The sequence below is a fragment of the Pleurodeles waltl genome, chromosome 4_1 (genome assembly GCF_031143425.1).
Source record: "Pleurodeles waltl isolate 20211129_DDA chromosome 4_1, aPleWal1.hap1.20221129, whole genome shotgun sequence".
Classification (NCBI taxonomy): Eukaryota; Metazoa; Chordata; class Amphibia; order Caudata; family Salamandridae; genus Pleurodeles; species Pleurodeles waltl.
Window position 1 is genome coordinate 438,359,874 of NC_090442.1, and position 25,249 is coordinate 438,385,122.

General features: G+C 48.0%; 1 protein-coding gene across 1 annotated transcript in view; it reads right to left on the minus strand.

The window, feature by feature from the left end:
- Positions 1-25,249, minus strand: part of SEMA3E (semaphorin 3E) — a 553,526-nt gene that overhangs the window by 203,995 nt on the left and 324,282 nt on the right. The window lies entirely within an intron of this gene.

The window sequence follows — 25,249 nt, forward strand, 5'->3', positions numbered from 1 at the left end:
CAGAAGACAGCGAACATTGCGATGGTGCTGGGCATGGGGGCCACTGCACTGCCCAAGGGTTGGGCAGTGCAGGGGCTCCCCTGTGGCCCAGGTTTGTAATGTGGTGGTCAGACCGCCACCACAATTGTGACCCTTTCAATTTCAGCAAAGTTAATAATCTTAAGGACAACACCTGGTATAAATGAGTCCCTCTCCAAAGCCCTCCTTCCAACAGACATACTACCAATAGTTCAGCACATTGCAATTCTGATTTACCATTTAAAGATATCTCCTACGAAGTGACCAATTTTCTAAAAAATTAAGGCACTGCTTTGATTTACATAGATAGTTCCAGAATCCCATACGAAGATTTACCTATCTGTGGAACAGGTAATGTCTCAGAAAAGCAATTCAAGCAGAAGTTCCTGTTTCTGCACAGGTTAAGGAGCCCAGGAGACCTGGAGTGAGATCTCCAGTGTGGACTAACGTGTGTATGATGTGGTTGCAGTAGAACTGCTTTGAAAGTCATGAATATCCCTTCTGTGTTGATATCCATTGAGAGAATCTTGCACCTTTGTATCTAGGGAACGAATTTCAAAGTCTGAAGAATTGCAAGGCTGTAATCTTTGAACCTGGCATTTAAAAGTTGAAGAGAATCAATGCTCACATGTTTGAGTGTAAGAATATTGTGCGATCGTGGGACACCATAACTGGTGAATTAGATTTTTTGCAATCAGAATGGGCAACCGGTGCAGTCACATCTTCACCTCACAGTGCTATTAGATTTAACAATTAATTACTTATCTATCCCAAAACTATAACGGACGAAAAACTTGTATTTAAAGCTATAACCAACAAATGTATGTATATGTTGGAAGAGTGTATACAGTGATAAAGTAATTATTTAATGAATTCATTGAAATATTTTATATGCATTTCATTTTTAATGCAACCAGACTAATGTCTCAGGGGAAATGACTGGGCCATTAGGATAGAAGGTAGATCTGGTCACTAGCAACAAAACCACGTTGCTGAAATATGGCATGAAATGACAAAGGATAAGTTTATATTAAAATGGTTGGTCCTAGCGATATGAAAAGACATCAAGTGAAAAGCTTTATGTGTCTATGACGTCACTTGCAGCCTGGGGTAGAAATCTCCTTGATATTGATAGATAGCCAGCTACACTTTATGAAATGTAAGTATCAATCACAATTTCATCCCATCCTCTAATGAGCTGCAAAAGGGTAGGCGAATCATGGATGAGCAATGCACAACATGGCCTTAGCCTCAGTTCCACATCTCTTCTGCTATTTATGCACTGCAATTATTTATACGTGATGTCCAGCCACACAGTTCGACAACCCTCTGACCATCTTTCCTCACCTATATTAACATAAAAAATGACAATCAGTCCTCCCAGGACACCACCCTCGACACCTCCTTTTCCTCCACAAATATTCATAAATAAAATATCTGGTGTCCTGCTGTATACCTCATCACACTTGGCAATTACCTCCTCTGCCTGGCAAAAATGGAAAAAATTAAATAACTGATGTCCTGTCACTCAAAACCACCACCCCCAGCATTACTCAACTTTTCATTTCTAACACCACACAACCCACCATTCTCTGATACTTTCCTCACTCTATATACCTAAAAGCCAATACCTATCACTTAATACAGGATTGGAGACCAGGCACTATACGACAGATGGCCTTTGAGCCATTGCTAGCAAGTAGTAGTAGTGAAATAGAAAATGCTACTTATCCTGCAAGTATCTGTTCATTGCATGGGGTGCTATAGATGCATATGCTGTGCATACTTCCTCCATTTAGTGTTGGCCTCGGATGTGTACAACTTGTTTTTCTTCTAAGTAAGTCTTTTCGAGTCATAGAACCTGGTGACCCCTCATATTAGAGATACTGCACATAGGCATCGGCACCATTGTTAGATTGTTTTTCCCGCATGAAGGGCAAGAGTGGAGATGGAGCGTAAAATACAGTAAGAATTCCATTGCAGAGCAAAGTATTAAAGATAGAGAAAAGAAAAAAGAATTGCAACAACAGGCAACCAGGTCGGATGGTAGATGCATGTGAATCTACAGCACTACTTGCCACAAACACATGTTTAAAGGGAAAGTAAAATTTTCCGTTTGTGGCACATGTGGCATGTGTGGCAGTAGATACACATGCTGTGCATAGACTGTAAAGCAGTCCTCCTTAAAGTGGTGGCTTTGTCTGAGGATTGTAATTGTATTGATACATAGTGCTTACTACCCCTGATGAGGCGCCAAAGTGCTTTTCAGCGAGTAGCATGCTTCTCCAGAACCCAAATGCATTAGTGGTGGATTAGTATAGGGAAATATGAGTCTAGTATTAGTATAGGGAAATATGAGTTAATTGTGGACACGTGAGTCTGTTAATTGGATTGAATAGAATAATGGAGGAATAGAAGAGGGCAGAATGTAGAAAGTATTAATTGGGAGATCATAGTAGTACAATGAGGTATGGGAAGAGTAAAAGGAGAGATGGAGGAGGGAAGAATCTGTAGAAAGGGATTAGGGAGATCATAGTAGTAAACTGAGGGTTGGGATGAGTAAAAGGAGAGATTAGTGAGGGAGAATTCATTAGGGTGTTTGGAAGATCGTAGTAGGAAACTGAGGTTTGGGGTGTGCCAGGAGGGATAGAGAATGGAAGAGGTATTTTGGGGATCATAGTAGTAGAATGAGGTTTGAGATGTATCAGAGAGTGGAGATAGAGATTAGATTGAGGGAGCTAGAGGGTGAGACAGAGTAGTGCATTGGAGAGAGTCATGTTTTTCTCTTATACCAAATGATTGAAGTAGTAAATGGATAGATACATGATTACATAGAAAGGTAATATGCATATAAGGAAGATAATATCTTGAGATTTAAAATTGAACAGTATAAACAGAGTCTTTCAAGTATTGCAGTATTTAAAGGTAATTTATTTGTTTATTTTTTATAACATTATTTTGTTTACCTTTACCTCAATATTTGCTAAGTGAAATACTTGTAGATAAATGTTTAAAATGGTATTTACCTATTTTGATAGCTAAATAAAACAGAGACTCATAAGCATCTAATCAAACAACTAATATAGAAACTATGCAATGACTGTGAACATGTTAAGCATAGAATGCTATCTATCTATCTATCCATCTATCTATCCATCTATCTATCTATCTATCTATCTATCTATCTATCTATCTATCTATCGATCTATCTCTATTTATATGTATATTTATAATCTATCTAGCTACATATATATATATATATATATATATATATATATATATATATATATATATATATATATATATATATATATATATATATATATATATATATATTTGTAAGTGGACTGCACGTTATTTGATCAGGCCTAAAGAGTATGTACATACTTCAAGAAAAAAAGATAGTTATTATACATATTTGTACAAAGAAATACATATATCTAGATATATACATATAATCAAATTAGAAATGTTTACATACACAGTTCTTCAAATGCATTTCGGCTTGTTTCCAGGACTACTTCTGTAGCCCTCTTTCTCAAACACACAACATGCACACTTTCCTTAGTGTCTTCAACGTACACCCTTCTCCGAGAGCTCATGATCTTAGATCTCTGCAACTCCCCTGCATCAACTCTGCATCTTTTGCCTCCATGTCCTTACCTCACTCTGCTGCTTCATCCATTGCATGTGCTTCTGGAACTCCTTCTGGGGTCCAGCGACAACAGCGGGTGGTCCAGGGCGATCTTTTCCTCATCTCCAGTCGTCACAGGAGGATGTTACAGAAGACTGGAAAAGCAGACATAGGAAAGCCTGACCAACTGTAGGTTGTTGTCTGTCCAGGGCATCCACACAGTGGTGTTTGGTAAAGGTATGAGGTGCTGACCAAGTAACTCCTTTTCAGATGTCATCTAATGGTATATTACCAAAGAAAGCTGTAGCATCCCCTTTCTTAGAAGTGGATTGAGGTCTGGGTGGGACTGGCATGGTCCGTTTACCTTTGGTCAAATGCATACTTCTGTATGTATTTGACCAACCAACGTGCAACACCTGCCTTAGAACTGGAGCAGCTACTGTGTGGCTTGGAGTAGGACACAAAAAGTTGTTGTGTCTTACAGAAAGATTTTGTTACATTAGTAATACATTAGTGCTTTCTTGACATCAAGGGTATGTAGATTGTATTCCACTAGAGTATTTGGGTGCAGAAAAAAGACTGGGAGCTTGATTTTTGATTAATGTGAAAACTTGAGACTACCTTAGGAAGGAATATTGGATTGGCCCTCTTTAGTGAGGGACCTGGAAAAAAGGCTCTTCCACGGTAAGTGCATGTATTTCGCTGACCTGCCTTTGGGAAGTGTTGGTTAAAAGGAAAGTCACCTTCAAGGAGAGAAATTGCAGTGGGCAAAAGTGAAGGGGTTCAAAAGGAATACCCATAAGGGTGGTAAGAATTGTGTTAATGTTCCACACAGAAGCAGGAGGCATCTGGGGTAGGATAAACCTTATAAGGCCTTCAATAGAATCTTTAATTACTGTCATTCTGAATAGTGAAGCATGTTGCCTATTCTGTAAGAAGGCAGCTGCAGCAGCCAGATGTAACCTAATGGACGTGGAGGCAAGGCCTGACTTCTGTAGGTAAAGTAGGTAACAGACAATGGGGGTCATTACGACCCTGGCGGACGGTGGTATATTGGTGAAAGGTACTGCCAACGGGCTGGCGGTACCTTTCACCAAATTATGACATTGGCGGTTTGCCAATCAAGCCAAACCGCCAATGTACCATTCTGTCTGCCAGGGTGGTAACAGCTGCTGGGCTGGAGACTTCAGTCTCCAGCCCGGCAGCCGTCACAATCTGACCCTCTGGATTATGACCCCGCCTACCGCCATGGTTTTCGTGGCAATCCTACCACCACGAAAATCATGGCGGTGGGCACTATCAGTGCCAGGGAATTCCTTCCCTGATACTGATAGGGGTCTCCCCGCCCCACTCCCCAGAGTCCTCTCCCACCTTCCCCCTCCCTCTCCCGACCCCCACACATTGACACACCCACACGTGCACACTTACACACTAATACACACACGCATTCCCACATCCACCCACGCATGCACACACACCGCAACACACAGTAACAAACATTGCATCACACACACATGCACAACACACAACATACACGTACATTCACATGCATTCATTCACACACGCATTCCACGCCACTCACACCCGCATGCACACATACCAAAACAGACCCCACCACACACCCAACACCCCCACTCCCCTTTCCTGTCGGAGAACCCAACTTACTTGCTTGCAGGGGGTCCTCCGGCAGGAGACGGGGCGGGGCGCTGCTGCCAGCAGCAGCGTCCGCCAGCAAAACACCGCCAGGCTGTAGCATGGAACATGATACGGTAGACGGTGTTTTGCTGCCGTGGCGCTGCTGCTGGCAGCAGCGTCACCTTACCGTCGTCAGCCGCCATGACTGTCAACGGAATTCTGCCAGCCTACTGGCGGTATTCTGTCTACGGTCATAATGCGGTTTGCGGCTGGTACCCACGGCGATGGTATGTTGGCGGCCATCGCCGTGGCGGTAGGTGGCAGTTACCGCCAATGTTATAATGAGGGCCAATGTCTTGTACTGATGCTGTGGGAGGAATGATATGTTTGTGAAGACAGTAGTGCATAAAACATTTCTATTTACCTGCGTAGCAGGCCCTGACAGTAGGTCTGCATATCTCTTTGAGATTAGACATACACTCCTCCGGAAGATTTAGGTGTCTAAGCTCTAAGAATTCAGGAACCAGATCACAAAGTTGAGCTGCTGAGTGGTGGGATGTCAGAGAGTGCTTGCTTCTGTGTGAGAAGGGCCGGCCTGTTGGGGAGATTCTTTTGTGGAACTAGAGAGAGTTCTAGCAGTGTGGGGTACAATGGTTGGCACGCCCAGGTTGGTACCACTAGGATGAGAGTGAGGGATGTCTGTTGCAGTCTCTGGACCACAAATGGTAGGAATGAGAAAGGCAGAAAAGCTTAGGCAAATATCGTGGATCAGTTCATCCACAGTGCATTGCCCATTGACTGTAGGTGTGGTAGACTGGCGGGAAAGTTTGTGCATTTTGCATTTTCTGTGGTGGCAAACAAGTTTTTTTTTTTTGGGGATAGAGTTCCCATATGTGGACTTGTTGATGCTTCCTGCTGATTAGGCCTGTCAGATGGCTGCCCAGCCCAGGAAGATGTTAGATGAGCAAATTTACTTTGTGATGTATTGCCCACAACCAGATGTTGTGAGACACACTGAACAGCTGTGGTGAGTGTGTGCTCCCTTGTTTTTGTAAGTAAAACATGTCAGTTGCACTGTCTGTGTATCTTGAGTGTTTTGTCCTGTATAAAAGCATAAGAGATATGCCCGGAGAGCAAGCTATATAGCAAGCAGCTCCATATGGTTGACATCCACTTCCCCTGAATGATGAAGTGATTAAGACACAAGTCCCAGTTGGTGAATGAGGTGTCCACGGTGATGGTGTATTGTGGAACTGGGTCAAGGAAGGGCCACCACTCCTGCAACAGGTTGTTTGTGTTCTACAACTGCAGAGGGCAATGTATGCAGCCCCAAACCAATACTAGATCCTCCAAATTAACCCTGCTTGAGACCACTGTGTTGCTAAGTACTCCTGAAATGATTGCATGTGCAATCTCGGCATGAGAAAATATGGCTATGCAAAATGCCTTCACACTGAGCAAGAGCATCACATTTCTGACCGTTACCAAATGATGGCATGTATTTGTACTTTGGCACCGCATTTGCGCTGCTTTTTGACGCAAAAGCAGCATAAACTTACAAAATACAATTGTATTTTGTAAGTTTGGGCTGCTTTTGTGTCAAACAATGATGCAAATGCGGCGCTAAAAATGTATAAATACGGGCCTATGTGTCTGAAAAAGAAGTAGCATGTTTTGGAAGGTTTACACTTGTGTTAACCTGGGGAAAGCCTTTCCCACCCATGAGCCTAGGATAGCCCAGAGTAAGGGCAGCACCTGAATGAGTTGGAGGTGGGATGGTTGTCTGGGAGTGCACTAGGCATAAGAGGTGCATTGGGCTCTTGATCAGCCAGTCATCCAGGTAAGGAAACATGTGAATGCCTCTCCTCCTGAGATTACCTACCACCACAGCCAGGCATTTGGTGAAAACCCTTGAGGCTGTGATAACCCTGAACTGGAGCTCTTTGAACTGGTAAGGTCAACTCACTGCAATTCTGAGGTATCTTTGGTGCACTGGGTATGTGGAAGTAATCCTGCTATGACGGTGTCATGAAGTTGTCTTGCAGCAGTAGTGATATGACATCTTGTAGATTCACCATGTGGAAGTGCTCTAACAGAATATTTTTGTTGAGGGGCTTGAGAATGAGGATGGGCCTTAGGGAGAGATCAATCTTTGGGATAAAAACGTACAGGGAACAGCCCCTCTTTCCGCAATGTTGCTGCGTAACCGGATCTCTGCCCCCCTTGGAGAGTAAGGCCTGTATCTACTGTGGAGGAGACACAAATGTTCCGTGGATATTCTGTGTTGGTGGGGAGGAATGCTTGGTGGTGTTTGAGTGAATTATAGCCAGTACCCCTCCTGTATAATGTGGTGAACCCTACGGTCAGAGGAAATTTCTGCCCAATGATGCAGAAAACCCCTCAAAATGTGCTGTGTGGACAGGGTGAATGTAGAGTGTCAGTGTTTTGGAGGAGGTGTCCCTTTTCGGGCTATGTCATTTTTTCTACCCTTGCCATTATTGATCCATTTTCTACCTGTCCACCCATCATATTGGCCATGTCAGTGTCTTTTTTTATTTTTTCTAGCATCTCGTCGACCTGAGTGCTGATTTGATACTAATCATCCAAGATATATTTAAACCTAGACACGCACAGCGAAGCATGGCAATGAAAGAGGATGCAGATGTTAATGCCACAAGTGGCTGCGTCAGCTGCATCGAGTGCTCAACAGATGTTATGGATAATTTTTCCCTCAACCACCAACTCCTCTCTCTTCTTGTGGTACTGCTGTGGGAGATGTTGAACACAAGGTCTGTCATTTGATCCCAGTGGGCGCTGTAGTACTGGGAGAGTAAGCCAATGGAGTTGGTGATGCACCATACTGTAGCAGACTGTGCTGTTACCCTCTTACCTCAACATCTATGTCCTTGCTCTCCTGGTCTGGAAGGGGCACATCACCTATGGCCTGAGTATTAGTGTGTTTCCTAGCTGTATTAACTAATAGAGAGTCAGGGGATAACTGGACTCATATGCATGGAGTGTCATTAGGTGAGGCCTTACATTTTCAATCAACCTTAGGTGTAACCACACTCATTTTAACTGCCTCCTTAAATATCTCAGTGGCCAGTCTGAGGACCCCCTTGAGCTTGGGAAGGTGCTGTAGTGAGCTTTTAGTGGAAGAGAGGGTCTCCATGAGGAAATGATCTCCTCATGCTGCATATTCATCTCTACTTTGTGGAAAGTAGCTGCCCAATGAAGGACCTCATAGTAGGAGGTGACGTCATCCATCAGTGAGGGTTTTGCTGGGTACTGTTTTGGGCCTGTATCCACTTGGGGTTCTGCATCATAATCATCCCAGAGCTCTTGGCCCTGCTGGCAATGAGGAAGGTCATAACGGTCATAAGGTAGCATTTAAATGGCTCCCCCTTGAGTGTGAGAAACCCCGTGGTCAGTATTATGGAGAATCCACATAAAGGAGAAGGTGGAGAAGGGGAGGAAAAGGTCGAGCAGGAGGGAGTGAAGAGGTAGCCCTGTCATGTTTTTTAGGATTTTTAGGAGTGAAAGGCACAGGAAGGATGAAGGCCTCCTCAATAGTCAACTTCCTTTTTAAGGAACTGAGGTGGTCATTCTAACCCTGGCGGTAAAAACCGCCAGGGCGAAGGACCGCGGTAGCACCGCCAACAGGGTGGCGGTGCACCGCTGGGCATTCTGACCGCGGCGGTTCAGCCGCGGCCAGAAACGGAAAGTCGGCGGTGTACCGCCGACTTCCCGCTGCCCTTGAGAATCCTCCATGGGGATTCTGACACCCCCTACCGCCATCCTGTTCCTGGCGGGTCTCCCCTGGGGGCCCCACAAAGAATTTCAGTGTCTGCTTTGCAGACACTGAAATTCGCGACGGGTGCAACTGCACCCGTCGCACCTTCCCACTCCGCCGGCTCCATTCTGAACCGGCGTCCTCGTGGGAAGGGTGTTTCCCGCTGGGCTGGCGGGCGGACTTTCGTCGGTCGCCCGCCAGCCCAGTGGGAAACCCAGAATGACCGCCGCGGTCTTTTGACCGCGGTACGGTCTTCTGGCGGTTCCTGCCCCTGAGTCCTTGGACAGCTGTGGAGTCTTTGCTGGGATCCAACCAGTGCCTGACTAGATGAGCATCAGCTGCTGCTTGGTGTTGAGATGTTACTGCATCCGCTGGAAGATTGGTTGGACAAAGTCCTCAGAGGCAACAGAAGATGCAGCCATAAAAGTCAGTCTGGAGAGAGACAAAGATGTTCTACATCAAGATGGCACCAAGCTTGATCTCGACTCTGAATGCCTCGGCTCTGAATGCTTTGAGGTAATGTCCTTTGGTTCTGAATGCTTCAGGTGGCATGTCTTTACTCTGAATACTTTGGGTTCATCTGTTTCGAGTCCAAGGGTGGTCAAGGCTACGTATTCAAGTCTAGTGCTCGAGGCTTAGAGGAGGACTCCGGGCACTGAGTGTGTAACAGGTGTTAGTCTGTCTAAAAGTGGTGGTGTTGACCATGGCTGAAGTAGGCAGTAGTGCACCAGAGGCCCCAGAGGTGGCACAGGAGCATGAAGCTGATGCCTTCAATTGTTGAGTAGAAGGCATGCCAATACTCACTGTGATCTCTGGTGGACAATGGGCTGGAAGAGGCTCTTTTGATGTCTGCCTCTGAATCAATATTTTCCAGCAAAAAGGCCGCTTTTACGTCCATGCTTTAAGCATCCAGTTGCTCTCCAACATACTCCTCTCACTCACCAAGGAGGTCCAGGGCATTTTCCTTACCCCTGTCTGTGTGCTATGGAAGTCGAGGAGATTTGACGAGCACAACACTTCTGTAGGGTCTTCTTGTTTCGGAATGTGAGACGCATGAACAGGAGTCTTCACTATGACTAGGAGACAAGAAAAGGTTGCAAACCTCATTGAGGTTGGTTCTCGGGTACTTGGTGTGTCAAGTAGGGCAGAACATGAAAGGAGTCCTTTCAATTATGAGGACATTCTCAACTCAAGCAATAGGATTGGAGAGGTTGATGACCCACATGGAGTGGAAAGTACACAATGGTGTAGACTGATGAAAGAGTGTGATTGTTTAAAAGAACCGACAAGGAATGGATCTGAAGGCCCAGTGAGAACACCATGCAGCGCTGAACTGGAGCTCACCTTGACATGCCTGAATCCAATGGAGGGGAAAAACCAGTCTAACAATGGAGTTGATGCCCATGCACAATACCACTCAATTAATCAATCATAGCATTTGAAAAGTGCAGCACTATCGCCCCAAAGGGTATTTGGGCACTGAGGATGCTGTATCTCCATCAAAAAGCTACGTCTTGAGCCTCTGTCTTAAGTCTGCAATGGAGGGAGCTGATCAGACATAGACGGTAAGGCTGTTCAAGAACTTGGCTTCTGTGTAGGAGGAGTGGCCTCCGCTGCGAAGGATGCGGGTGTGTGTGTGAGGTTTAGCAAGGCAGAGCATAGTTGTCTTGCTGGGATGTAGAAGCTCAGTCAATAGTTGATGTAGAAAAGCCCTAGGTTGTGGAGAACCTTGCATGCCAGTGTGAGGATTTTTAATTGGCATATCTCATGGACTTGGAGCCAGTGGAGGTTCCTGAGGTGTGGGGTAATACTTGGGCATTTGGGGAGGTTGAGAATAAATCTGGCTGGGGTGTTCTGTAGACTCTGAAGTCTTTTAAGTAGCTGGGAGGACACATCAGCTTAGAAAGCGTCGCTATAGTTGAGGCGGATGGTAACTAAGGCGTGTGTGACTGTCTTTCGGGTGTCAGTAGGGATCCATTTGAAGATTCGGCAGAGCATATGGAGGATGCAGAAGCAGGAGGAGGTGACTGAGTTTACTTGTGGATTCACGGATAGTTGGCAGTTGAGGATGATGCTGAGGTTCCATGTGTGTTCTGATGGAGAGGGCCTTTGTCCGAGTTGTGCTGGCCACCAGCTGTGGTCCCATATGGAGATTGTTCTTCCCGAAGATCAGGACTTCTGTTTCATCAGTGTTTAGTTTGAGGCAGCTGTTTTTCATCCGTGTTGCTAATTTGGTCATGGCATTGTGGGAGTTGGCTTTGGCATTGTGGGGGTCTTCGTTGAGTGAGAGGATTAGTTGAGTGTCGTAGGTGTAGGAAACTATATTGAGTCTGTAGGATCTGCTGAATGTCTGAAAGGTGGGTCATGTAGATGTTGCACAGGGCTGGGGTGGGGAGGATCCTTGGGGTACGTTGCAGGTGATGTTCTTGGGTGTAGAAGTGAAAGGAGAATGGTAAATGCTCTGCGTACGGCCTGAGAGGAAAGAGATATCCCACTTAAGGGCATTTTGTTGAATGCCTGTGTTGTGAGTCTGATGAGGAGAGTTTGGTGGGAGACTGTATTGAATACTGCGGAGAGGTCCAGAAGGATCAGAGCTGCTAGGTCTCCTTGGTTGAGAAGGGTCCTAATGTTGTCTGTGGCAGCAATCAGAGTAATCTCCTTGCTGTGGTTGGCCCAAAATCCTGATTGTGAGGTGCTGAAAAGGTGGTTTCTTTTGAGATGAGCTGTTGGTTGATGGATCAATCACTTTGGCTGGGAAGGGGAACAGGGAGCCTGGTTTGTAATGTTTGAGGTTGCTGGGGTCAGTGAGGGTTTCTTTAGGTGGGGTCTGACCTCTGTCTGCTTCCATTTGTTGCTGTGGAGATGGAGGTGTTGAAGATGTGGGTTTGTTCCATGCTAATAGTGTTGGCTCTGAGGTTGAAAAGCCGGTGGGGCAGGGGGCAGTATGGGCCCTGGAGTAGATGGATGACATGATGGCTGCGGTGGTCTGTGTGGTAATCAGGGACCAGAAGGTTATCGTGTGGCTGGTGTTCACTTCTTGAGAGATGTTGTCTAGGCTGGAGGTGGAGTGTCCGGTGTCAAAAATTGTAGTATATGGTGGTAATCTTGCTGTGAAAGTAGTCTGAGAGGGTGCACCAGAGTTCCTTGGATGGGTGGATGGTGGTCTCTGTGGCTATTGGGTTAGAGAACTCCTTGTTGATTCTGAAGACTTCTTTCATGTGGTTGCTGCAGTGTCGATGCAGGCAGTGATTACTGCTCTTTTTGCTGGCTTGATGTGTTAGTGGTAGTTGTTGAGGGCTGCCTTGTAGGTGGGAGGGGTCCATGCTCATGTGCCAATGTTTCTCAAGTTACTGGCAGTCGCGTTTGGTGTTTCTGAGCTCTGAAATGTTCCCTCTTGCAGGCTCGGGAGTGTTGTTGGTTTTAGCTGGTTGTAGCAAGATGACTCTGCTGGTGAATTTGGTGATCTAGGTGGTGAAGTTTTTGATGGCCTGGTTGAGATCGAGGTCTGCCTTTGGCTCGGATTGTGTGATGCCTAGGGCTGGTGCCCATAGGGTCTCTTTTACCTTGACCCAGCTTTGGGGTTAGTTGCTGAGGTGCTTGGAAGTGATGTGCCTTGAATTGGAGATGGTAAAGCTGACAATGACGTGGTCAGTCCAGGTGAGTTCAGTCATGTGGGTGAAAATGATTCCATCTCTAGAAGTGAAGATGGCGTCCAGTGTGTGTCCGGCTTTATACATGGGTTTTGTGACCAGTTGGGTGAGGCTGACGTTGCTAAGTTTCTTTATGAGGGAAGTGGAGTTGGTGTTTTTTGGGGTCGTTAAGGTGTAAATTGAGATTGTCGAGTAGGACATAGTGGAGGGAGTCAATGGCAAGGGGGTGATGAGGTTGGCAATGGCATTGCAAAAGGCTGGGTGCTGTCTGGTAGGTCTGTGTGCAAGGCTGCCTAGCATTATGGTGTTGGCAGCGGTCTGGAGTTGGAAGATGAGGTGACCCATGAGGGGCATTGGGTCATCGCCGGTGATGGTGCACTGAATTGTTTCCTTGAAAATTATGGCTATGCTCCCATCCTGTTTGTAGGTGCGGTCTCGGTGTACCATGTTGTAGCCATCAGGGATGGCTGTGATGATGTAGGGGTTTGAGGAGGTTGTTAGCCAAGTTTCAGAGATGAAGTAACTAATAGGCAGAGTCACTGGTCATGTGACTCGTAAAGAATTAGAGCCTGATTTAGATATTGGCAGTAATGGTGCCGCCATAGACTTTTCTACAGGAAGCTCGCCTGCCGCTGCAATGGTCCGCCCACCATATTTAGATGTTGGTGGTCCCATAGACGAAAGACTGCATTCAAACTGCTGTCTCTGCCAAGAAACTCCACCTGCATCAATGACAGGAAAGGTGGCGGACCATTGCCAGCCTTTCAACCATGCTGACTTAGATGCGCCATGCTACCAAGATAAAAGTGGTGGTCTGACCTCCACCCCTTAGTTGAGGGACTGGGGGAAGGTGTGAAGACTCACCTTTCCCCCTTTCCCTGCCCTATCTTTGACTGGACATGACTGGACAAGACCTACCATCACTGCTACCACTGCCCCACAGAGAAAGCACAACCCCCCCCCATCGACGGACTCCATGGTAGGGATGCCGCATTGCCAGTGTATGTTGGGTGGGCAGTGCACAAGAGGTGGGGACCACTGGAGACAGATACATGTCACAGTATTTTTTTATCACTGTGACAAGCATATGTAAGGGACACATATAGGACACACATAGATGGGGACACACTGGAACACACCAACTGTCGCATACACAACTGTCATTGTGGTGCCAGTATTCACTGGCATCAGTGCTGGCACCACAATGATGGTACATTCACACCTGCCAACTGTATCCATGTGTGCACATTGCCAGAGGATCTTTACGTGTCATGTTGTGCTGCAAGCTGTGTGTGTGAGACAATACGTGTATGTGTGTATCCAATGTGATTGGTTGAGGTGGGGAGAGCAGGTAAGTCTGTTTGTGTAGCTGAGTGGGTGGCTGTGTTGTTTGCTGTGGTTGGGTCATGTGTGGGTGCAGTGTCAATGGTGTGTGTAGGTTGTGTCATGGATGATGATCAATGTGTGTTTTCTGCATGTACAGGTTGTGTTGTGTCGGAATCGCAATGGGTAATTGTGTGAATTTGTTGCGTTGCGAACAGCTGTGTTGAGTGCGTGCCCCCTTCTTTTTGTAAGTACAACATGTCAGTCATGTTGTCTGTGTATCTATGGTACACCTATGGCCAAGGTAGGCACACCTATGGCTAAAGTAGAATGTGTGTCACTTACCTGTCTTCCACATCCCCTGCCATTGTATGAAATCCATAGAATCCCACCATTGATGAACCACCACCATTCAGACAGTCATCAGTACTGGAACAACTAAATACAGAGGGCTGGAGCCCTTCACTGTCATGGTATTTTCTGGTCCACGCCCGACACACCTTGGTGGTGCAACTACCAGCATCTAAATCAGGCCCTTACTTTGAAGAAAAACAAGTTGCACATGTCCAAACGCAACACTTGATGGCAGAAGTATGCAGAACATGTGTATCGACATCCACACATGCCACAAACACAGTTATCTGTAGGTATGCATCTACTTCTGGCAGACAGGGACATAATGCCTTACACTGCCAGAGTACCCCCCTACATATATGGAGACCTGAGCAAGGTGAAAGAAAACAAGAAAGTAAGTAGGCCATCACACAACATCCCATTGCTTTGCGAATTATTCTGGAGATGCCGATGAAGCAGAGGGGAACGGTATGGGAGTACGTGCTTACTGGTGACACCACAGGAATGGGGTTGGGGAGTCTCCTTTCCACACTCCTTAATCAAGTCAGATTGACATATTTTTTCTGATTTACATAATACCTTTAGTTCATTGCAAATCACTGTTTTGCGATTTTTTAAAGTTTTAAGACCCAGTTTTTCTCAAACTTACTGCTAGCACCAAGTTCTACTACTGCTGTTAAAAATGTGTTTTCGTTCTCTTAAACTTTCTGCTTTCCTGGCATTGTTAAGAGTGCTGAATTGGCACCTGGATATAAACGTATTCAAACACCGAATAAATCTCAAACAATACTGTATCACAAGACATGTTGACAAAAACAAGACCTATTATGCTGTAATTTGTAAAAATACAACATTCTTCACGCAGAAGTACATTCATTAACATTCCTTGCTTCTTCTTGCTTATATCAAAGCATCATTGGCATGTGATCATTTTGCAAGATATGATTTCTCCATGTTTATTCTTGCCCTGCTCCACTTGAGAATTTAACTGGGTGTACCTTGACATATTTGGACTTGGCTGATCAAATATTTTCGCCTCATGTAAAACAAATATTAGTGGCATAATTTTTATCAACATCTTGCTATATTTGCAGTTTTCGTTTCTGATACTTATGTTTCGTGTGCATCATATTTCTAAGATCAAACATGCCAATTGACTACTTTAAAAAGTCTAGAATATATTTTTTTATGAAATATTCCTGTGCTGATACTCATTAAAGTAATTTGTTAGAAACACCGGTCAGTGTGTAGCAGTTGCTGGGAGTGCACTATACTGTGAAGCGTAGGTTGATGAGACAATATGTCTGATTCACATACTGAACCTTGTACATTCTACAAGGTGGAGGTTTTGCCTATGTTTACATGTATGGAGTCGTCTGCCCTGATTGCGGAGTCTCAGAAAAAATAAATATAGATTTGAGTAGTAAAAGTGGAAGGACACAGGGAAGTAGGTGAGAAAAGGGAGAGACATACTGCTAAAAGGGGATGGGATTAGGGAGGAATAAGTGAAATTTAGGAAGGATCGGGGAGGGGTTTCAGGAGAGGTGTCACTCACCCATGCACAATTAAGCTACTTGCATTATCTGAAGGTGAAGACACATAACTTCGAGTTTTGCAGTAAATTTACTACAAAATGTAAAATTATTCAAAACTGTGACATACCTTTGTAAATCAGGTCCAAAGTATTTTGTTTATGTCTTCTCTGACTGTTGTCTTCGCGGGGTAAGAAGGTATGAATGGGCATGTAATAATTTTGGGATTACTGTTATCCATTTAGACGAGGGCTGTTGTGTCCGGTTTTGCACATCGATTGCTGCAGCATTCTAGACTTATTATGATCTACAGATTAGGGCCCAGATTTATTAACACTTTGCCGTGTGTGTGCATCACAAAAGTGGTGCTAACCAGAAAAAGGTGTGGTTTTAATATATACTTTCCGCACAATTTTTTTTAAGAATAAACCATTTTTGGAATTCAGTTAGTAGATTCAAGCGATGGACAGTGCAAGTCTCAGTGGCTTTAATAGCATAACAATCTCCTATCATATATTTTTTTTAATGCATTGGTGTCTAGACACGGTTGTCAGCATAGAAAATTTATCACTGAATCAAGGATCACAAACTCGTTTAATAATTCGGAGTTATAATTTCCCTTTTCAGCAATGGAAAAAAGAAATGCTAACCTTTTCCCCATCCCCATGTGTTCACTGGGAAAAACAAGTAACAATATTTAGCTCAGAGTGTAGGCTGTATAAACCTACTGGCTTCATTTTCTCACTCATGTCTTTGCTATTATTCCAAAACCTTTCGCCTTTGTCATGACCTCTAATGCAGTCTCACTTTTTTAGTTCAACACCCTAATACCTTCCCAAATTCATTAGAATGCTTTACCTTAAATTAGATCTAGGTTGACAAAATTCTGACCAATTTTCAATCTGTCTTAACCTTTTCTTCCTTTGTCATTTCCTCTCTTGACCTTGAATACCAACTTCGATGAAGATCTTTTTTAAATCTAAATATCTTATTTGCATTTTTAATAAGGAGGACTCATACAGAAAAGAAAGAGAAAACGAAGTCAGACATGGGTTGAAATAAATGTGTAAAAATGTAAGTCGTTTGCAAATAAAATATATAAGAAATATAGGCCCTCATGACGACTTCAGCAGTCTTTTTGGTCGTGGTGGCGTCCTGTTGGCGGTGTAGTGCTGGCGGTGGAAAACCCCAGGACCCATCCCCTCCCAGACGACCACCTTGCTGGGAAAGGTAAGTTGACTGTCCAAAAGGGGGGGGGGGTGTTGGGTGTATGTGTGTGGTGTGTGCGTGTATCTGTACGAATGTGGGCTTCTGGGTGCGTGTATGTGTGTGAATAGGGGTGTCTGGGTGCATGCATGTGTGCGAATGGGGTGTCTGGGTGCATGTATGTATGAAAATAGGGGTGTCTGTGTGCGTGAATGGATGCAGTGTGTGCTTGTGTGCATGAATGTGGAGAGGGGGAGTGCGTGTGCATAAGTGTGGAAAGGGGGAGTGCGTGTGCATGAATGCAGAGAGGGGGAGTGCGCGTGCATGAATGCAGAGAGGGGGAGTGCGTGAATGGATGTGGTGGGGGAGTGCATGAATGGATGCGGTGGGGGGAGTTTGTGAATGGCCGACAGAGGAAGAGAGGCGGATCCATCATCAGCACCGCCATGCCAACAAGACTCCATCTGCCATATTATGATACGTAATACAGTGTGGGGGAGTCCTGTCAGTGGTGCGGTGCTGGTGGTGGAAAACACAGGACCCATCCCCTACCGGACAACCACCTCACTGGAAAAGCTAAGTTGATCATCCGAAAGGGGGGGGTGTTGGGTGCATGTGTGTGTTGTGTTCGTGTATGTGTGCGAATGGGGGTGTCTAGGTGAGTGCATGTGTGAGAACGGGGGTGCCTGGGTGCTTGTATGTGTGCGAATGGGGGTGTCTGGGTGCGTGAATGGATGCGGTGTCTGGGTGTGTGCAGGAATGTGGAGAGGGGGAGTGTGTGTGCATGAATGCAGAGAGGGGGAGTGCGTATGCATGAATGCAGAGGGGATAATGCGTGAATGGATGCAGTGGGGGAGTGCATGAATGGATGTGGAGGGGTTTGGGGTGTGCATGGTTGCGGAGGGGTGAGTATGTGTGAGTGTGTGTTTGGTTGGGTGGGGAGGGTGCCTGTAGGTGCGTGGAAGTGGGGGGAGGGTGTTTGCATGTGCCTGCAAGTGAGGGAGAGGGTGCGTGCATGTGTGTGGACGTGGGGGTCAAGGCTGCACCGGAGATGCTCACCTCCAGCCCACCGGTCCGACCGCCCTGGCAGTACTGGCGGCATTGCGGTGGTTTGGCTTCTGCCAAACCGCCACTCTCATAATATGGCGATCTTTACTGCCGGCCCCGCGGTGGTAGGACCGCCACTGCGAGTGTGGTGGTCTGAAGACTGCCACGCTCTTAATGAGGGCCATAGTCATCAAATAACAACCAATCTTGCACTGTTTGAAAAAAAACATAAAGGCCCTCATTACAACCCTGGTGGTCGGTGATAAAGCGGCGGTAATACAGCCAACAGGCTGGCGGTAATAAATATGAAATTGTGACCATGGCGGAAACCGCTCAGACAGCCACTTTAACACAGCGACCGCAAGGGCGAAACCAACAGGCACCACTGGAGTAACCGCCAATAGCCAGACGGAAGACAATGTACCACCCACCGTATAATGACAGCCCAATCCGCCACCTTTTCCGGGGCGGTACCAACGACATCAAAAGCCTGGCGGGAACACTGCACAGAAGGGAAACGACTCACCTCTGGACACTCAAGGAAGAACCACACGGCCATTGCGCCAAAGTTGCATGTCTTCCCCATGCTCTTCTACCTTATGCTCCATTCCGAACACCAACGCCGGCGAAGACGACCACAGTGAGTACAGCTGCCTAGCAGGGGAGGGGGGAGGAAAAAGAGAGTGACACACACGCAACACCAACACCCACACTCCCAATACCACACACAAAACCAGATGCAGTAACATAACACATACACCCGTTCCCCTCAGGAATATTGCCAGGACAACTACTATAGTGTAAAAATGCTGTAATAAGATAAATATAGGTGAAATTTGTGCATCCAAATAAAAGGAGATATACATATTTACAATGCAAGGGACACTGCCTAGTCCTCAATGTCCATGGGCCACAGGGCCACACAACAAAGTCCAAGGCCCAACCTCACTCCTGCAACAACACAGAGAAAACACTGCAGGGGCATCAGGTTGAAAACAGACAGGTACCTCAGGGGGACGGGGAATGTGGGGGCACCTCAGCCAGAAGATGGAACACCACTGCTCCTGGAGGGGGCAACATGGCCATCACTCTGTCCTGGGGATTACAAGGCCACAGTCTCTCAAGTGGGTGATTTGCCCACATGCTCTGGAGGAGGCAACATGCCCTGTGCTTGGTCCTAGGGAGTGCAAGGCCACAGTCTCTCAAGTGGGTGATTTGCCCACTGGCTCTGGAGGGGGCAACATGCCCTGTGCTTTTTTCCTGGGGAGTGCAAGGCCACAGTCTCTCAAGTGAGTGATTTGCCCACTGACTTGTCCTGGGGAGTGCAAGGCCACAGTCTCTCTAGTGAGTGACTACTTCCACTGGTTCTGGAGGGGGCGTTGTGTCTAGTGAGCTTCATCCTGTGGAGGATGGGGTGAGTGGATGGTTTCTCCACTGGTTCTGGAGGGGGCATTGTGCCCTGTGATGCAAATCTTGGGAAATGCAAGGTCACAGTCTCTCACCTGGGTGTCAGACCCACAAGATTTGAAAGCCCCAAGCTGCACAACAGCCCATGGATGCAGCACTACACACTGTCCGCTGGCGGTGATGGCTGCTCAGTGATGGCAGTGGCGATGCTGGTGTCGGTGCTGGCAGTGTTGGGGGGAGGCTCCAGCCCTTCCCCTGCCACCTCAGGGGGCTGCCCACTGCTGCTGCTGCTGCTGGCAATGGTGCAGGTGGTGGTGCTAATGGCGGTGTTGGTGGCAGTGCTGGCAGTGGTTAGGGGAGGCTCCAGCCCATCCCCTGCAGCCTCGGACGGCTGCACCACCATGGTTGGTGATGGGTGCTCTGAATGAGTCCCAGCACCAGGCCTCCTGTCCTTTTTGCCTGCTGGTGCAGGCCCTTTGCCCTTCCTGCCAGTAGCTGGGGATGGCTCCTTGCTTTTTTTGGCAGCAGCCGGGGATAGCTCCTTGCCCTTCTTTTTACCAGCTGGGGGTGCCTCCTTGCCCTTCTTTGCAGCAGCTGGGGGTGCCCCTTTGCCCTTCTTTGCATTAGCTGGGGGTGCCTCCTTGCCCTTCATTACAGCACTTGGTGCAGGCACCCTATCAGTGTGGCTGCCTGGTGCTCGGGATCCTCTCCCATCTGGTGTAGCTGTGGACACTACAGTGCCCCTGGATTGGGTGGCTGAGGTGCTTGGCTAGGTTCTGACCACCCTGGCCTGATGTGAGGGACGTGGGGGAGGGCTAGGAAAGAGGTCAAAGGTGGAGAGGAAAAGCTTCTTAGGGACATTGGAGCAGGAAGAGGTACATGGTTTGGGAGTGGAGGTAAAGGGAGTGGTTGTAGGAGGTGTTTGTCTGCTGTGTTTGGGTGCAGGTGCATGGGATGGATGCTGTTGTGAGGTGGATGGCTGTTGGGTGTCTGAGTGCTTGCGTTTGTGTACTTTGGGAGGTGGGGGCACAGACATTGTGGGAGAGGACACATGGGACGTGTGCATGGAAGTGGGGGTGGTGACTGCCAGTGAGGGGCATGTGCTGATAGGTGTGCTGGTGATGGGGGTAGTAGATGAGGATGTAGTGCATGCAGGTGTGAGTGTAAACACAACTGGGAGGGAGGTGGTGGACGAGGAGGAGGGGGACACAGTGGAGGCAGTGGATGTTGGTAAGTCTGCATCTGGATGGTGTTTGTGTAAGTGCCTATGGGATGAAGTATGGTGCTTGTGTTTGACATGTCCACTCTTGTATGTTGTCCTGGGTGCCTGTTCGTCTGCCTGTTTGCTTGGGATAGGTTAGGGTTGAGGGGAATGTGATTGGTTAGAGGAAGTTGGAGGGGGGCTAGAAATAGGGACAATGGCTGCCATCAGAGAGGAAGCCAGAGCCTGGATTGATCTCTTTTGGGCTGCCATGCCAGTGTGAATGCCCTCCAGGAATGCATTTGTCTGTTGCATTTAGGCTGCCACCCCCTGGATGGCATTCACACTGGTTGACTGTCCAACAGAGATAGATTGCAGGAGGTCAATAGCCTCCTCACTCAGGGCAGCAGGGCTCACTGTGGCAGGGCCTGAGGTGCCTGGGGTGAAGGAGATGCCCACCCTCCTGGGTGAGCGGGCATGGGAAACAAAGTGAGAGGCTGCTGGGAGGGCGGTGCTGGTACGGGGGTGGCGGCTGCACCTGTAGCTGGGGTGGGCACAGAGTTGTCCACCACCACCACCAGGGAATTTCTGTCGGAGGAGTAATCCGTGTCCGAACTGTCTCCACCATGGTGCTCCCCTCGCCCTCCATCCCACTGGTGCCCTCACTGTCAGTGGATTCTGCCTCCTGGGCCCTGTGGGATGCAGCTCCTTCCATCGCCGGTGCCTCAGCTCCTCCACCAGATGATGCTAATGCACATAAGAACAGAGTGATAAAAAAAAGGTGGGGAAGAGACAAAGGATACACTTGGTCAATGACGGCAACAACACCACCGTTGGCATACACACACACACACACACACACACACACACACACACAGGGAACAGCCCTTTGCACTAGGCAATGCACTACCAGTCACAATGCTAGTCACCAGGCCATGGAGGGGGGCACCTAATGCCAATCGCACCATACCTGAGACCCAGAGACCCCTGCCCAGTAGGCAATGCACTACCAGTCACAATGCTAGTCACCAGGCCATGGATGGGTGCACCTAATGCCAATCGCAGCATACCTGAGACCCACAGAACTCTGCCCAACATGGCACCTACTCTTCAATGTCAGTCCTGGTCTAGGGGCACCCACAGGACCACATCCCCCACCCCGATACCACCCCAACAGGCGCAGGTTGTATATTGGGGCACTGTACCCACCCCATTGTTGCTGCTGTGATGTCCCCAAGCGCACATCCAGCTCCGGATAGGCCACCGCCAGCATGCAGGCCATCAGGGGGTCAGGGTTCGACGGGCACCCCATCCTCATTGGGACAGTGGGTGCTCCACCTGCCGTAGACCCCCAGGGTCCGCAGGTCCTTGGCGATGGCACGCCATATTTCCTTTTTCTGATGGGCGCTGACCTGCAGGGAAATGGACACAGGAAAGGTCTGACCGTCTTGCCTGTTACACTCATGGCCCACCATGCCCCTTTCCATCCCAATTAGCACAGACATGGCCCACCATACATGGAGCACGCTGCCCAGGGCCCATCCCCCAACCCCCTCCCCACATGAGGCCTTCCCACACAGCAGTCCATGCATTCATGCCCCATGCATCGTACTCATGGTGTACACACCGGTTGATCTGGAGGCCCATACAGCATTCGGTACTGGGGTTGGACCCCATCCAAAAGTCGCCCAACTCTGCTGAGGTGAAGGCAGGGGCCCTTTCCCCAGTGACACGAGCCATGGTCAGTTCCAGACACATGTCACAGCAGCACTTGCGGTGTAGGTCCTCTCCTGTTGAAGTCCAGGCAGCAAGTGAAGGAACAGATAGAAAATGGCGGTGAAGTCCGCAGCGGTGCATACCGTCACCGCCGGCGTACATCACCATTGGCTACTGTCCCCCTTAGGGCCCAATGTTAACCAATGAGGAGTTGCACAGCAGTTTTCGACCGCCCCCCACAATGGCGCACGTCAGCAGAATTACCTCATTTCCACCTGTCCCTCCACACAGGACAGGCGGACGCCATTTCAGGAGGGTGCCGGCCATGGCTTCTAACTGCGTCACAGTACACATATGCATCATTTGGACCTCTACAAAACAATACTGTTACAATCATGACATGCATTGAAGTGTAGTGGTTGGAAAAAAGACATACTGACCAGCTTCTCACCATTTTGCCCCATAGATTGCAACCGCTGTGGATGAATAGGCGATGGAGACATCCCCCCGTGTACAGACCCCTGCTGGACTTGGCAACAATGGAGGACAGGCACATTATCCTCACCGATAGACTGGACAGGGCCACAATCACAGAGCTGTGTGCCCAATTAGAGCCGGACCTCATCTCTGCTATCTGTCACCCCACTGGTATCCCCCCTCTTGTGCAAGTGATATCAGTGCTCCATTTCCTGGCAACTGGCTCCTTCCAAGTGACAGTGGGCTTGGCAGCAGGAATGTCTCAGCCAATGTTCTCACCAGAGTGTTGTCTGCCCTGATTAAACACATGTGCAGCTACATCGTGTTCCCCCAGCTGGAGGATTTGGCCACAGTGAAAGCTGATTTCTTTGCAATGGGACATAGCCCCAACATTACTGGGGCAATTGATGGTACACATATAGCATTTGTCCCCCACCCCCGGCGAAATGAACAGGTGTTCAGAAATCGAAAGAGCTTTCACTCGATGAATGTGCAGATGGTGTGCCTGGTGGACCAGTACATCTCCCACGTCAATGCAAAATATCTGGGTCTGTGCATGATGCCTTTATCCTGAGGAATAGCAGCATCCCATATGTGATGGCTCAACTCCAGAGGCACAGGCTATGGCTAATAGGTGAGCCCTGGTTCCAGTCGCCTCCTGAAGGCCAGGTTTCATTGCCTCCATCTAACAGATGGATCCCTGTACAACTCACCCAAGAAGGTCTGCCAGATCATCATGGCATGATGTATGTTTCACAACCTTGCCTTACGTCGCCAGGTGCCTTTTCTGCAGGAGGATGAGGCTGGAGATGGCCGTGTGGCAGCAGTGGACCCTGTGGACAGTGAAGATGAGGAGGCAGAGGATGAGGATGAGGACAACAGAAGTGCAATAATTCGTAACACTTCCAATGACACACAGGTAAGACAGTATAACTTCACATTTAATTGACAGTTTTGTGTTTGACATTGTCACTGGCAGGCTGATTTTCCCACTTCTATGGCCACTCACTGTACCCTTTGGCATCTCTATTTGCAGATATTTGTGCCCCACTATTGCTTCTGGTGTGTTGACAGCAGCCAACTACAGGTCATGCCTATGTAGACATTTCGGTACAGTTGATTTTCAATGTTTCAACCTTGTTAAACAAACACCTACTTAAATCATTTGACATATTCCATACTTGTATTTTTTTCAAAGGGTGTTTAATTCAGTGTTAAGAGGTAGAGGGGGATGTGTAATAGGCTGGGGGGATGATGGAGGAAAGTCCAGGTTGGAGTCCAGTCTATTTGTATCACAGGTGCATTGTCCAAAGGGGCATAGGAAGGTGAGCAATGGCAATTCAAGGTGGACAGGGTGACAGAGTGGGACACAAGGGTGACAATCAGGAGAGTCTTATTTCCTGGCGGGGGTCTTGGCAAAAGTCTCTGGCTTCTGCCTGGATCGCAGGGAACTTTTGCAGGGTGGTTCACCTTCTGCAGGGGGAGGAGTGCTGGTGGCCTGTTGGTCCTGTGTCAGGGCCTCCTGTCCACTAGCGGCAGCGGAGGTGGAGGGATGTTCATCTGTTTGGCTAGTGGCAGAGGCACGGTGGGGTGCCACTGCCTCCCTCATAGTATTGGCCATGGATGCCAGCACCCCTGCAATGGAGAACAGGGTGGTGTTGATGTCCTTCAAGTCCTCCCAGATCCTTAGGTACTGTCCCTCCTGCAGCTGCATGTTCTCCTGCAACTTGACAGGATCTGGCCCATCCTCTCCTGGGAATGGTGGTATGCTCCCAGGATCGCGGTGAGTGCCTCCTGGAGAGTTGGTTCCCTGGGCCTGTCCTCCACCTGTCGCATAGCAGTCCTCCCAGCTTCCCAGTTGTCCTGTGCCTCTGTCCCCTGAACCGTGTGCCCACTGCCACTGACCACAGGTCCCTGATTGTCCTGTGTTTGTGATGTGCCCTGGGGTCCCTCTAGTGGTGGACACACTGCTGACTGATGTGTACTGGGGACAGAGGTATGGGCCCGCTGGGTGGGTTGTGTAGTGGTGTTTCCTGAGGGGGAGGCTCTGTGGTGGTGTGAGAGTGCGTCTGGGTAACCGACTGTCCGGAGGTCCCTGATGGGCCAGGTTGGTCATCAAGATCCAGGTGAGCAGAGCTGCTGTCATCACTGTGGGCCTCTTCTGGGGGGGACTGGATGTTGCTGCCACCTCTTCTCCGGTGACATTGGCTGGGGACCTGTGGGGATGTAAATGCAGTGTTATTGTTTCTGCGTGTG